The sequence below is a fragment of the Crotalus tigris genome, unplaced genomic scaffold, assembly GCF_016545835.1.
Source record: "Crotalus tigris isolate CLP2741 ecotype Arizona unplaced genomic scaffold, ASM1654583v1 scf7180000017812.1200847, whole genome shotgun sequence".
NCBI lineage: Eukaryota > Metazoa > Chordata > Lepidosauria > Squamata > Viperidae > Crotalus > Crotalus tigris.
The window spans coordinates 917,083-931,513 of record NW_024096651.1 but is presented as its reverse complement, the minus strand read 5'-3'; the positions used below and the strand labels follow the sequence as shown (position 1 = coordinate 931,513).

Here is a 14,431-nt window from a genome sequence, read left to right as displayed (position 1 = left end):
CGCTTAGTGACTGTTCAAAGTTACAATGGCACTGAAAAAAATGCCCCCCAAGGTACAGCTGAGCAAGACACCTGCCTGCCCGCCAGGTGGTGCTCTTCCTCCTGTCCAAGGTTTTCACTGTTGTGAGCAATTCTGTTGAGGATTGGCAGCGGGGGGGTGATGGTGGTGGAGTGGGGGGTGTTTGGTTTTTATTCCTCCCATCTGCTGGGTGGTTGCAGCAGGTTTTTGCCACTTCATATGACCCTGGGACACTGTGATCGTCATAAATATGAATCAGTTGCCAAGCATCTGAATGTAAATCACAAGACCCTGGAGATGCTGCAACATTCTAGCAGATTGGCACTTCTTCTGGGCTCACCGGAAGCACCAGGATCAGTGCTGCTTTCCAGCTGATTGGGGCTTCTTCAGGACTCAGCAGAAGCGCCAGGATCAGTGCTAAGCTCCAGCCGGAGCCTGGCGCTGATCCTGGCGCTTCCGCTGAGCCCTGACAGTCCCGAAGAAACACTGATCCTGGTGCTTCTGCTGAGCCCTGACAGCCCTGCAGCTCCAGCCATCTCTCGCTCAGGCATGTGCGGTGCTGCCACCGGTTCAGCTCATTCCCCTCCCCCACTACCACTTTTCTAGGATGGTCGCGTACCACCTGCCAGGTGCCAATGTACCACAGGTGGTACCCGTACCATGGGTTGAAAAGCCCCAGTTTAGATCACTTCATTTTCTGGTTAGATGGTACAAAAAACAGCGACATTCCAAAAGGGATCCATTGCTGCAAAACCATATGCCATGGAAAGTTCACTGGATTCACTGTTATATTTGGGAAAAATTTAAAAATATCTCTTTCAGAACTACCTGAGGTTTGTAAAATTCTACCTTTACAGGTTCTGTTTCTTTGTTTTAACCAATCTTTACTTAAGGTTTATTTAAGATAGAGGGATTTAATCAATTCCTTTCACAAATTCCTTCCCTCCCCCTTTATGCAACATGTTGAACTAGCAGTATAGCAGGAGTCACAATTTGAGGGTGCTTTCCTTTCAAGCAATTCATTTTTATTTACTACCTGTTGCACTGAGGGTGTCATTGTCAAGGTGGAAACACAGGGTATGGCCACTCAATTGCAAGTGTGTCTGTGACTTTATCTCTTCTATAAAATATTTTGAAAAAAGAAAATCAGACCAGACAATGTTCCAAGAGGTGACAATTTTATCATTTTCTAGCACAATAATTTAAATCAGAAGTGAGACACTTTCCGAAAGTCTGGAGCCTGAATTGACTCCACTGACCAGCTGAAGACTACAAGATAAAAGCACACCCCCATCCTGTATTTTTTAGGGGAATCGAGAAATGGAAACAGAAGCAAGCTGGACCTGTGAGGCAAACTGCTGCAGGTTCTATTCTTTAAAAGATTTTAACCTGTTTCCCCCATCAAAATCAAGCCATTTGAAATTAGGTAGTAAAATAGCTGAAATTCATGGGTATGATTTTGGGCCAGTTTGATGAAGCTGCTTAGCTGAAATGATTCCCCCCCCCCACCAGAGGCCTCCCACGCTGATATCCAATCTTGATTTTGAGAAGATTTTTAACTTTGCTGTCAAATTCAATGGCAAAATTGTTGGAAGCTAGAAGGCTACATAGACTTCACTATGGCCTACATCAGATCAGAGATGGACTATTCCTGATTTAGATTATGAAAGATTTCAAATTGTAGGGTAGGGGGCGTTTTTAGCATAGGATTTCATATTTTGGAATGCAATATTACTTCCTGAGACAGGAAAACATATGGTGAATATTTTGGTTTTGCATTTACTAGCTGTTTCAATCTCGCTTCTCAGTACAGCCTTGGAAGCATTGCACCAAGAGATGCAATTCCATTTATAGTTTCCTGAACATTTTTAAAACGTTTCCTGCTCTTCCTAAGAGACCAAAATATGTCTCAAGTCTCATTTTCCAGCAATGCTATCTCAAACTGGAAATTTGACTTAACTCTTAGTTTACTGTATATACCAGTTCTCTATAATTGTCTTGGGAACACATCAAGACTTTTTATGCCTAAGGCATAATGACATAAGTGGCATTCTACTCTTTAATGGAAACTTATAACAATTAATTAAATAAATAACAACTTGTTGCAATATAATATTGTAAAGGCCAAAGTCTGCAACCTTTGACATAGATTGTCTTGCTCTGGTAACAGTTTGATCTTCCTGGGCCTTTGTATGTAGATCCAGTTTCCAATTAGGAATGGCATGATTGTGACTTTGACAAGGGTTCTGATAACGCTTCCTGATCAAAAGGCAACCTGTTCCAAGTTTCTTTCCGTCAATTAACACTGGGTCAAGGGAAGCCAGTCAATCAGTAATCAGGACTGTGGAAACAGAAAGATTAATGTTTTTGTACAGGCCTTCCAGTGGACCCTTCTATAGAAAAATGGTGCTTCATGAAAATTATTTTTAAAATATTATCTTCTACTCTTCGTTTAAGGCTTGTTATTTAACAGCATCTACCATATACTTCCAGAGTTCTTTGTCGTAGATTTCAATATCAACCAGAGTCTTCTTAAAATAGTTTATGAAAAACTGTTAACTTACTTTATGCTTGTTAATTAAACATGATCTTGGCAGACTTGAACACTGGGCTCTCTCTAACAAAATGAAATATAATGGTGAGAAAAGTAAAATTCTACATTTAGGCAAGAAAAACCAAAGGCACAGGTATAGAATAGGTGGTACCTGCTCAATAGTAGTAACTGCAGGAAGGATCTTGGAGTCCTAGTGAACAATTATTTAAATATGAGCCAGCAATGTGCTGCAGCTGGCAAAAAAGCCAACACAGTCTTAGGTTGCACTACCAGAGAGATAGAATCAAGATCACATGAAGTGTTAATAGCACTTTATAATGCCTTAATAAGACCACACTTGGAATACAGCATCCAGTTTTAGTTGCCATGACATAAAAAAGATGTTGAGACTCTAGAAAGAGTGCAGAGAACAGCAACAAAGATGATTAGGAGGCTGGAGGCTAAACCATACGGAAAATGGTTGCAAGAATTGGGCATGTCTAATTTAATGAAAAGAAGAACTAGAGGTGACATGATAGCAGTGTTCCAATATCTAAGGGGCTGCCACAAGGAAGAGGGGATCAACCTATTCTCCAAAGCACCTGAAGGCAGGACAAGAAGCAATGGATGGAAACTAATCAAGGAGAGAAGCAACCTAGAACTAAGGAGAAATTTCTTGACAGTGAGAACAATTAATCAGTGGAACAACTTGTCTCCAGATGTTGTGGGTGCTCCAACACTGGAGGTTTTTAAGAAGAGATTGGACAACCATTTGTCTGAAATGGTATAGGGTCTCCTGCTTGAGTAAGGGGTTGAACTAGAAGACCTCCAAGGTCCTTTCCAACTCTGCTATTCTGTTATTCTGAGAGGATTTAATAAGCAACTGATACTAAGAAGAAGCAACACTATATTAATATTGCTTATATTACTAAATATAATGTTGCATAATGAACATCAGCATCCAGTACATCATCATTTTACTATATCTGTTTCATTTAAAGAAAGTCAAGGACAAGAAATTCATAGATGCTCTAGTGGATTGTAGGCTTGGATTTTCATTTGAAAATAGAAAGGAGGGTTTTTCTGATAATTGTCTCAGAAGTAAGAACTGAAATTCTTCAAGAATTCTATTGTCAGTTATTTACATGATATTGTTTGACTTAAGTAGTATAACAATGCCACCTAGTCTAAATCTCTGCATTGCACATGAACTATAGTATAGCCAAGCAGTACTGAAATCAGTGTGTACTATAACTCATAATATTCTTATAATATGATCATACCAATGGGTAATTCTAGGAGGTATAGACCCAATACATGTAGAAGGGCATAAGCCTGGAGAAGACTGAATATTCCATATCTTAGATTGAAGATGAATAATCTGAAATGGGGCAACTAAATTTTAATGACAAATTTCAAGAAAGAGATTTCAATTTTTAAATAGTTTTTTTTAAGTTGAATAAGTTTTCTTTTGGGGTGAGATCACAAAAAATTGTAACCCATTTTTTTAAAAAGTCCCCTGTAAAATTCTTGCTATACCACCTGTGGTGATATCATAAGATCATTGTCCAGTACATCATAATTTTGACTGCCCCCTCCAAAATATGTGGGAATTTTGATTACCAAATAATTGTCCATCCCTGGTTAGGCCATATTTATCTTCATATAGTTTACAAAATCCAAATACATGGCAACGTGTCACCAACAAAGAGAAACAACAGATGTGGGGTGCCCCAAGGTTTCTGTGGAAAGGAGATTTTCTGTTTGACCTTGGACATCATAAGATTGAATTTAAAAGGTGTGACCCCTACCTACATGAAGCACAACTCAGAAAGTCTGTCAAAGAGGCTCTTAATCTCTTATAACGTGTTAATGTGTCATTCGCTTTGAAATCCTGAGCTCTAAGAGGTCTGTTAAGAGAGCAAATGGCTCCTATCATTGTCACCTAGGACAGACACCCACGGAAACCTGAACAGGGCACAACTGGGAAAGCTTCAAGGCAACACAGCCTGCTGGAAATGAGAAACCTCACTACAGCTATGAAAATTTCATCAGCTGGCGCTAGAGAAGCAAGAATCTGGAAGTGCAGAGCAGATGGACAGCCTGGATTCTTGGAGTCATTGTCTTTCTGTTTGTTATCTGACTCCAGCACAGAGAGAGGATTCAGAGAATTTATGGAGGGCAAAGTATTGAGGGCCTTTCTTGAAATATCTCCGGCTGATGTATGATCCAATGCAGCACTGGCTTTCCAGCAAGAGTATAAATTTCCTAGCGTTTCTTCCATTGCACAATTCCAAGGCCATACAAATAGGATCCTGTTGACAAGTTTTGTTTTTTTTCTTTTCACCGTACATCGCATCACAATTTGCTACTGGGTTTTGAATCTTCAGGAACATGTATTGAAAGAAAGTGAACTTTATGTGCTATCCAAATAATTTTATGCTTCTCTAGTTTTGTATTACAACATAGACCACCATCCCCACACTAATGTATATATACCTCATACTATTTTAACTTTATACAATTAATGGGTTACAAACATAGTTGTAATAGTGATACCTAGAAAGCCAATGGCTGTTTAGTGTCAGCCTTGCTGGTTCAAATCCTACGTGGGTCGTGAAGCTTACTGATTCACATAAAGCCAATTATGTTGCAGCCTAACTTGGCTTGCATTGCCTGGGTTTATATGCTGCAATAAACTATGGTATACTTTCCTTGGGCTTGTCATAATATGTTATGTGCTATGTCATGTTAAATAAAACATGGTTCAAACCATGATTAGTCAAATGCAAAGCCATTCAGTATTATAATAGTGGGATTGATGAAATAACTGTATGTTGTTCAAAATAGAAAGATCTGAACACAACTGCAATAGCTAATAATGAAGAGTATGTTCTGTAATGTGATCTAGATTCAAACAGTAGAGAGCATTATATTGAGAATAATCCACAGAATTGCCAAGAAAACCTTCAACAAATCTTGATGCCAATCATGTGTTGGTCTCTGTTCTTAGTTTATAAACACAACCTTCTTTCAGTTTTTTTCTACTGCATTTCTTTGTGTTTTATCAATAGTTTTCTTTTCTGCTTTTGCATCATAATAAACTAGAACAGTCCTTCTTTGTAAGGACAGGTACTATGGTACCTGTTACCATAGTAACTAGCTATACATTGCCTCCAGAACATAAAGCCTGATGCCCTGCAGTTTGTTGCTCTACTAAGTCTTTTGAAAGTACTGGGTTACAAGTGCCTAAGTTGATATAAAACAGGATTGATCACTGTCTTATATCATTTATATCCAGTGCTTTTTTTGTAAAAAAAAAAAAAAAAAAAAAAAAGGTGCCGGAACTCATACATGTCATACAACCCGCCTTGCCTACCCTACAAGGTTCCATCCCAAAAAGGTGCCGGAACTCCGTTCTGGGTGTTCTATAACAAAAAAAGCCCTGCTTATGTCACTCAGAGGTAATATTCTGGGCAATTGGTTGCATAATAGAAAAAGGACACTTCTATTACTATATAAGTGCTGTAGTTTTCTCTCAGCAACGGAAATGCATATCTATGTTAGCCTCAAAATTCAGTACATGTTTACCACAATTACATCTTTTTTATTTGTTCACTAGAAGAATTACAGAAGAGACAAAACATGACAGGGTTCCTGAAAACATTTTGTACATTCACCATTATGCTCAGAATAGCACAAAACATAATAGAGATTTCAAAAGACTGTTGTTGGGGTAATTTGCCCTCCCTTCCTGTAACTCATTAAAGAGGTGTGAAGTTGTAACAGCAACCAATTCAGAAACAGAAGATAATTGTCTGCTACACAAGCATTTGTCATTGTAAAATTTAACTCCCCTTCTGTTGTTACCTTTGCAATAATAGCCATCTCTGTACAGTACACTAAGTCAAAATTAAACAAAACACATTTGCTACCCTAATGTTATTTTAATTGCATCAACTGTGGTTTATTCAATAAGCCACGTGTAACCAAATTATAGCTTAGCATGACAAATGAATCCACTTGTTCCTTGCTGTCTGTGTTCTACAAGCTGTTGTCTTATATTTACTTTTTATTGTAAAGGAATTACAGAACCTTATATTTTGAAATAATCTCAGACATCATAGCTTCTTGAAGCTAAGAACAAACATCCCAAGTGTTGGGGCCCATTACAGTGTGAACATTTGCACTATTCATGACAAACTGCAGGTCTAATGCTGATGCCAAGATTTTCAATCAATCAGAATAGAGCTGGAAGGGTCCTTGGAGGTTTTCTAGTCCAACCCTCTTCTCAAGCAAGAGACTCTATGCAGGGGTTCTCAACCTTGGCAACTTTAAGACTTGTGGACTTCAACTCCCAGAATTCCAGCTGGCTGAGGAATTCTGGGAGTTGAAATCCACAAGTCTTAAAGTTGCCAAGGTTGAAAACCCCTGCTCTACAGTAGTGGTTCTCAACCTGTGGGTCGGGACCCCATTTGGGGTCGAACGACCATTTCACGAGGGTCGCCAAACAACGCAGTCCGCCATTTTTTTCCCCCTTTTCCTTAGCGGTGCTACTCCCTTTTATTCTATTGGCTTTTGAAAACCAATAGAATAGACTCTCTTGAATAGAGTCTAATTCTATTGGCTTTCAAAAGCCAATAGGAATTGTCCAGGCTATCTCTGCCCTGCTGAGCCTGCCAAAAGTCCCATTCTGCAAACGGTGCTGCACCAGTTGAATAGTCCTCGACTTACGACCGGTTGAGTAGTCCTCGACTTACGACTGGTCGGAGGTCGCGGCATTAAAAAGGTTGAGAACCACTGCTCTACAGGATTCCAGACAAGTGGCTATCCAGTCTCTTCTTAAAAATCTCGTGATGAAACACTCACAACTTCTCAAAGCAAGGTGTTCCACTGGTTAATTGTTCTCACTGTTAGGAAGTTTCTCCTTAATTGCAGGTTGCTTCTCTCCTTGATTAGTTTCCATCCATTGTTTGTCTTGCCTTCTGGTGCTTTGGAAAATAAGTTGACTTCCTCTTCTTTGTGGCACCTCCTCAAATACTGGGATACTGCTATCATGTTACCCTAGTCCTTTTTTTCTCTAGACTAGCCATACCCAATTCCTGCAACCATTCTTCATATACTTTAGTCTCCAGGTCTTTAATCATCTTAGTTGCTCTTCTCTGCACATTTTCCAAAGTTTTAACATCTTTTTTGTAATGTGTTAACCAAAACTGGATACAGTATTCCAGGTGTGGTCTTACTAAGTTTTATAAGGAGCTTCTTGGAGTTTGACTTAAGAAATCCTCCAAGCTGGCACAACTTGTTTCTAATAATTCTGCTAATGATTCCTAATTGGCTAGACAGGAATTCATGATGTTCACATCCTGTTTTTTTAGAAAAATATGTATCCTGAAATAAGTCTCTTTAATTTTAATGAAAAATGCACCTGCCTTTTGTGAACATTTTCTTAAAGCTTGTACCATTTTTGTACACATCACCAGGTTCATACACTTTGCTTAACCAGGGTTTATTAACTAAGCCACAATTGAATAAACTCACACAACACTACAATGACTATACATCCTTTATTATATATAGGATAGACCTTTATTTTAGAAAGCTTTATTTTGTATTTTAGAAATCTAAATCTTTTAGAGTTAAGTTTTACCATAAAAATGGTATAATACATTCTTTTGCATTCCTGTGAAAAATATGGCATAAATTTACATATACTTTTTGATTTTAAATAATTATATTAGAATATGTATTGTTGCAATTTTCTTATTTGTAAAGCAAAAGCATAAATTTCTGGACTGGGAGGCTTGTTCAGGATCACTCATGCCTTGGTCACTTCCAGTTTGGACTACTCCAACACCCTCTACATGGGGCTGCCTTGAAGATACCCAAAATTGTAACTGGTCCAGAATGTAATGGCATGCACAGTGATGGGTGCTCCTATGTTTACCCACATTACACCCAGTTCTGCAAGCTGTACTGGCTCCCAGTTTCGTTCTGGGTAAAATTCAAGGTGCTGGTTATTATTTTTAAAGTCCTATATGGCACTGGACCAGACTGTGAAATCATATCTCCCTAAGCACATTTGCTGGTCCTACCAGTTCAGATAGGGTGGGCACACTCCTTGTCCCTCCCCTTAAACATTGTCATCTTATGGGAATTTTCCATGGCAGGCCCCCTTTTTAGCCTTCTGAAAAAAACACTTGACATGGCTCCCCCCCCCCTCCAAGCCCTGGGATAAGGTGACATTGATAGAGGACTTAGTGGAGAACTGTATTTGCAAATTTAATGATTGTGTCAGGTTAATATTTGATTTTAATATTTTTATTGTTTAATCTTTGGTTGTAAGCCACCTAGAATTTGGTACAGTATGTGCAACACCATAAGCCAAACAAAAAACATTATAGCTTTGAGCAGAGGTCAAACTGCTCCAAATAACTATTTTTGGGTCACAACAATATTTGGTAAGCGCTGAAGTTGTTTCCTATGAAACTAGGGCACTGTTCTCCATATTGATAAAAAGGTTGGGCTACAGGAGGGACTCCAGAAGAATGGTATGGCTGCAGTGTTGCCTGACAAATTCAGAGCCTCTTTAGTTGGATCATGCATTTAATATCTCAATGCCTTTCACACTGAACCGTACACCTATCCAACCTTGCACGTAGTGGTAGGAGTTGCTGCTGAGGCAGTGCTGGTTTTGTAGGCAAAGGAAAAGTGTGGCTTGGCTAGAGGAAACAGGTTGGGCCTACTTGAGGAAAAGAAGGAGATGGCTAAAGAGGAAGACTGTATCTGAATGTTGCTCTGTTGGATGAAAGAGGGATGAACTTTGCAGGGAAGGGGAAATGACTCAGAAAAAGCTGAAGATCTTTCTGCTTAGCAAGGAGAGAGCAGAAAGCAAGATTTGGCCAGCTAGCTCTTAATAATACAGGGCTCCTATCTCATACCAACCTAGATACAGTATGATATTGAAGAAATATTACCATGAACCCCGGGATAAAACCAAATATTGTTCCTTTTGTTATTAACAAAATGTTCTGTAGATGTTCTGTAATTCTGTTTTGGAACTCTGTAATTCTGTTTGGAACTCTGTTTCAATATTTTAATGTAATATACCATGTTTAATAGCATACTTGGGTAATCCAGGTTTTTGACTTGCTATGATATTTTGCATCAAGATATGGAAAGATTTTTGTTTTGGGTGAACTAATCTTGACAATTTCAATTTGAAATCTCCGGCCTATGAATACAGTCCTGAGATATTTGTTCCTAACCAGAATGAAGCCAAAAAGATAGCATGTTATTTCCCTACCAACTCCATCCTTTTGTATTTGTATCAACTTGTTCATAAGTCCAAAAAGGCTATAGGTTGCACTATAATGGTACAATGCATCTTTCATCATCTACCTCCCCAACATGATTTTGTCTTTATAAGTGTCTGGGTGTGTATTTTGCCAAATGGTAATATTTTATACACACTTTTGAACTTTGGTGTTAGGGAAAGTCCTAATACAATAATAAAGAAATCCGATTATTTAACAAATCAGTCCAGAGTTCTCAGTTAAAGCATAAATGAACAGGCTCAAATTTGGGGGACATTATGCAAAGGCTCAGTTTTCTGGATAAATCTATATTGCTGGAAAAGGTGGAAGTAAACAAGATAAGGAGTGAAAAGTGGATGGATTCAGTGAATAAAGCCACTGGGTGATAGATTTGAAGTACCATTTTGGGGAAGGTTATCCTTGGGATAATCTATGCAATTGCTAAAAGCTGACCTCAGTTTGATGGCACATAATATTTTATCCATGTGAAAAAGCGGGCTTCAGTATAGTTATCTTTTAAAGTCGCCAGGCCTCCCCCCCCCCCAGCAACACACCCACCACTAAATTTGTCACCTTCTGCGGAAAACTCACTTCTTCATTCATCCAAGGCAACGAGTGCCTGCGGGTTTGAGAAATTCACTACTTTAAAATGTTTAATAGTGCATCCCAGATGGGCCACCTTTTTATTGCAGAGTACAAGGGATTGCAGCTTCTGGCTCCAGCCCTACTCACGTTCAAAAGCCCCTTTCCATTACTCGAGAGTTTCCTTCGGGATGAACACCACGCGGCAGAAGGGCAGCCCAGACACCGCAGAGAAGCCTAAGGACCACCTCGTGTCCCTCCCCCCCTATTTTCCCAATGCCATGGCAACCCTCCCGACGCCAGAGCAGCCTCCCCCTCCCTCTCGCTTTCTCCGGCTCTTTTTGGTGATGATGCAACCACGCCGCTACGTGGGGATTCCGCCGGATTATCCGGCGTGCCCCGCGGCAAAATGGCGGCCTGAGCTGAGCGGGAGGGTCCGGGCCAAGAGGGGCAGCGGGCGGTGGGGTGGGAGGGGGGAAAAGCAAAGTTTGCCGGAGATTCGAAATGATACGGCTCGAGCCGGAGCGACGAAGCGGGAATCTGTTCCTCCAGCTCGACTGTGAGCGGACAGGAGCCTCCCCGTCGCCGAGAGAACGAGCGAGCGAGCAACAAACTCCTCAGAGTTAGACGAACTGCGTGGGTCTTCGCTGCGCGTCGCCCAGAGTTTGCTCGGAGGCGGCTCATCCTGGCCTCGGGAGCCTGATCCCGTGGAGGTAATAATTATCTCTACCCCTCGGAGCTGCCTGCTAATGAACCGCCCGGGTGGGAGTGGAAAGGGGCGGGAACTAGCGCCGTCTCGCCTTCGCCTCCCGGTCCCGGAGACGGTCTGGCTTTGTGGCTGTAACCGCAGGCTGCAGCTGAAGTTCGCCCTCCCAGGCAAGGTACCATCCCGAAGCAGCCCGCGCTCAAATATAGCCCGCACGGGGATGGGGGGGGGGAACTGACGTAGCCCAATCACTGGGGTGGACTTCGTGCAATTCCGCCCACCCGTTCAGACTTGGCGCCAGCGTCTGCCTTTGCTCCCGTTCTTCCTGCGAGCGAGTGGCGGGGCGGGTGGTTTCTGCGGGAATTGGTTGGCTCCGTGAATCGCGAGGGCAGTTGGGGTCAGGTACGATAAGGAGAACGGTATTCTCTTCCGCAAAGAACGAGCAAGTGCATTGCAATGCAGGTTCAATATGGAGAAGGCTTTAGAAAAGGGGTAATTGGTAGAGAAAGGAGCAAGGTCCTGCCGCGGTGATGTTTTAATTTGGCTGGAAATCCTCGCTTGGTTATCTTAACGCCGACATGTTGTAGTGTAGAGGATGTTTTTACAAATTGCATTTACCTTCTGTCAAACTTTCAAGACACTTAAAATCGCATGCTTCCTTTCTCCATCATTTATTTGTAGCAATCCTCAAGGTAGATTGGGCGAGAAGGAGCAACTGACACAAAATCCTTCAATGAATTTTGTAGCTTAGATTAATTTGAGCTACGATTTACCAGGATTAAGCTAGTAATTTAACTGTGTTCATGTTGTGTAGAAATGCCGCTTACGTGCATACCCTTAGCAAACTTAAAACATCTGAGTCGATATATTGATTCAATATTTTCATCTCTGGATCCTTTGGGTTCTCTCCAGTGCCAATGTATTGGTGCTATGCAAGAATATGATTTGTTATCTTGCATCTTAGTGTGCTGTGCAAACTCAAGAACTGAAGTAACTTTCTGGTTCAGTTTATGAACTGATCATATGAACCCATGCAATTGGGTTTATTCAATAAAAACTGATTCATTTAAACATGAATTCTGAATACAGATTTTGTCTTACCAAAAATAAAATCGTTTATTCCCTTTTGTGAAGTAAAAGAAATGAAACAGACACAGAATAAAAGCTGTATTTGCCCAACACATCTATTCATGGGTTACAGTGTTTATATTGTCTAGGTTTACACTATGCATTGAAATACAAACCAGATAGCTACATTTTAGTCTAGTGTCCAAGTTACTAGTTTATATTCAGAGTGTCATGTTGACCCACATGGTTCACTAAACCAGGGTTTACTTTATTAACATGAATTAGCATAGCAATAATAATAGCACTTATATATTGTTTCATAGTGCTTTAAAACTCTCTCTAAGTGGTTTACAGTGTCAGCATATTGCCTCCAACAGTCTGAGTCCTTATTTTACAACCTGGGAAGGATGGAAGGCTGAATCAACTTTCAGCCAGTCAGGATCGAACTCCTGGCAGTAGGCAGAGTTACTCTGAATTACTGTATTCTAACCACTGTACCACCACGGCTCCATATTGTGAAACTATGCCAAACACATGTGTTGTGGAAATAAATAAACCTTGCAATAAAATTGAATAAAAAATAGTGTGGAATGTGATGTGAAGTAAAATGATGCTATAACTGGATATATGCTTCTGAATTAACTGAAAACCAACTCCTTTTAATTCAGAAAATAGTTTATCAGGCAACATGCTGGAAATAGCCCATTCCTCTAAATGCACTCCTTTGTTTATAATTTGAAATTTAGGTTCAACTTTTTTATTTACCTGCATATTATTTATCATATTTAGTTTGTCATGCATGGTTTATTATTTTGCAGGATGGTTTTCTGTATATTATTGAAAAGTAAAGACTTAGGAAACTTTGATCCTGTTTTCTCATTGGCTTGCTAATTTTAAAAATATATTTTTGAATGAATTATGGAATACAAAGTTAAGAAAATGTTTAGCCTCAGTTATAAATAATACATTGTTTATTTAAATTACTTGTTTAAAGAAAAACTTAATATCTACTAACTAATTTATAGATACCCTTAGAATCTGAATTTATACAGCATATCAAAAGATGTTTGGTGTGCTATGCTGTGAGTATATTCAGGCATTATGGATATCATATTTGAACAAACAATGGCTTACTGTGCTGTATGAATATAGTCATATTATTAGATAGGAAATAGATTTCTTTCTACAAATAATACTATACTATACAAATATTATACTATAAAATACTATATAAACATTCAGAAAGGAGCTTCATATAAAGCTTATGTTACTTTTATTTTAATTATTTGATATTGTACTTTTTCTTGTGATAAACATGCAAAGGGAATTTCATATCCTTTCTATTTTCTAAGAAATGCCATTCTTAATGAGCAAAGTGTCACTTGGAATGGTTTGAAAAGGTAGGAATTAACATAGTTCGAATAATCTGAAGAGGATTAGATCAGAGCCAGTCTATCTTTTGCCAAGATTAAAAAGCACCAATAGTTGGGGATATCTACTTTCAGCCAAGATGGAAAGGCCACTTAGAGGCAGCAATAGATATGGTTGTCCAAGTCTAGAACAGATGCATCTAAATTGTAGAAAATGAGAAAGTGCCTTTCTGCTTTTCTGTTTGTGCAGAAGCAATTTCATATTTATAAATTGCATAGTATTTGGAGATGAACTGCAGTGCAATGTGGGTTGAGAATACGAATAAGGGATTTGTGAACATGGGGCATAGATTTATTTCTGAGACAGAATTAAGGGATCAGTTCCTGAAACAGATATAATCTAATTCCAAAGACCAACATCAGGAGTTTAAACCTGATGTTGATGGATTGAAAAACAATGATGCTTTACATAGTTTCATCTGAAAATCACAATATGAGTTAAAAATTAATTGTAGCTGTGTTGGCCACTAGAAACTAAATCTACAAAGGTCAATTTATTTTAGGCCAAATGAAATGTTACAAAGCCATTGCTACTTTGCAAGTTTCCCCATTGAACAAAATAGTTAGGAAAAAAGAGGTGAACAGGACAGGGAAAAATGTAATCAGTATAAGAGCCATATCTGTACTAGATTACATTGTCCCATGAAATCATTTTTTATCTCTTTTCCTTCCCTTTGTTTCCGCAACTATTTTTTTTAATAAAGAGATATAGCAACTCAGAACCTTGCATCAATTTGTAAAATTCAGCTGGCTTTATGAAGTGTGAATTGCTATATTT

General features: G+C 39.3%; 1 protein-coding gene across 11 annotated transcripts in view; it reads left to right on the top strand.

The window, feature by feature from the left end:
- The first annotated feature begins 10,908 nt into the window (after window positions 1-10,908).
- Window positions 10,909-14,431, top strand: part of TJAP1 (tight junction associated protein 1) — a 60,160-nt gene continuing 56,637 nt past the window's right edge. For 9 of the 11 annotated variants that reach the window (XM_039342773.1, XM_039342770.1, XM_039342775.1 and 6 more), the window contains exon 1: window positions 10,909-11,162. The gene's annotated coding sequence lies outside the window, so the exon portion shown is untranslated. Of the gene's footprint in view, window positions 11,163-11,260; window positions 11,331-14,431 lie in introns of those variants that run through there. The other 2 variants (XM_039342774.1, XM_039342768.1) reach the window with 2 other exon arrangements.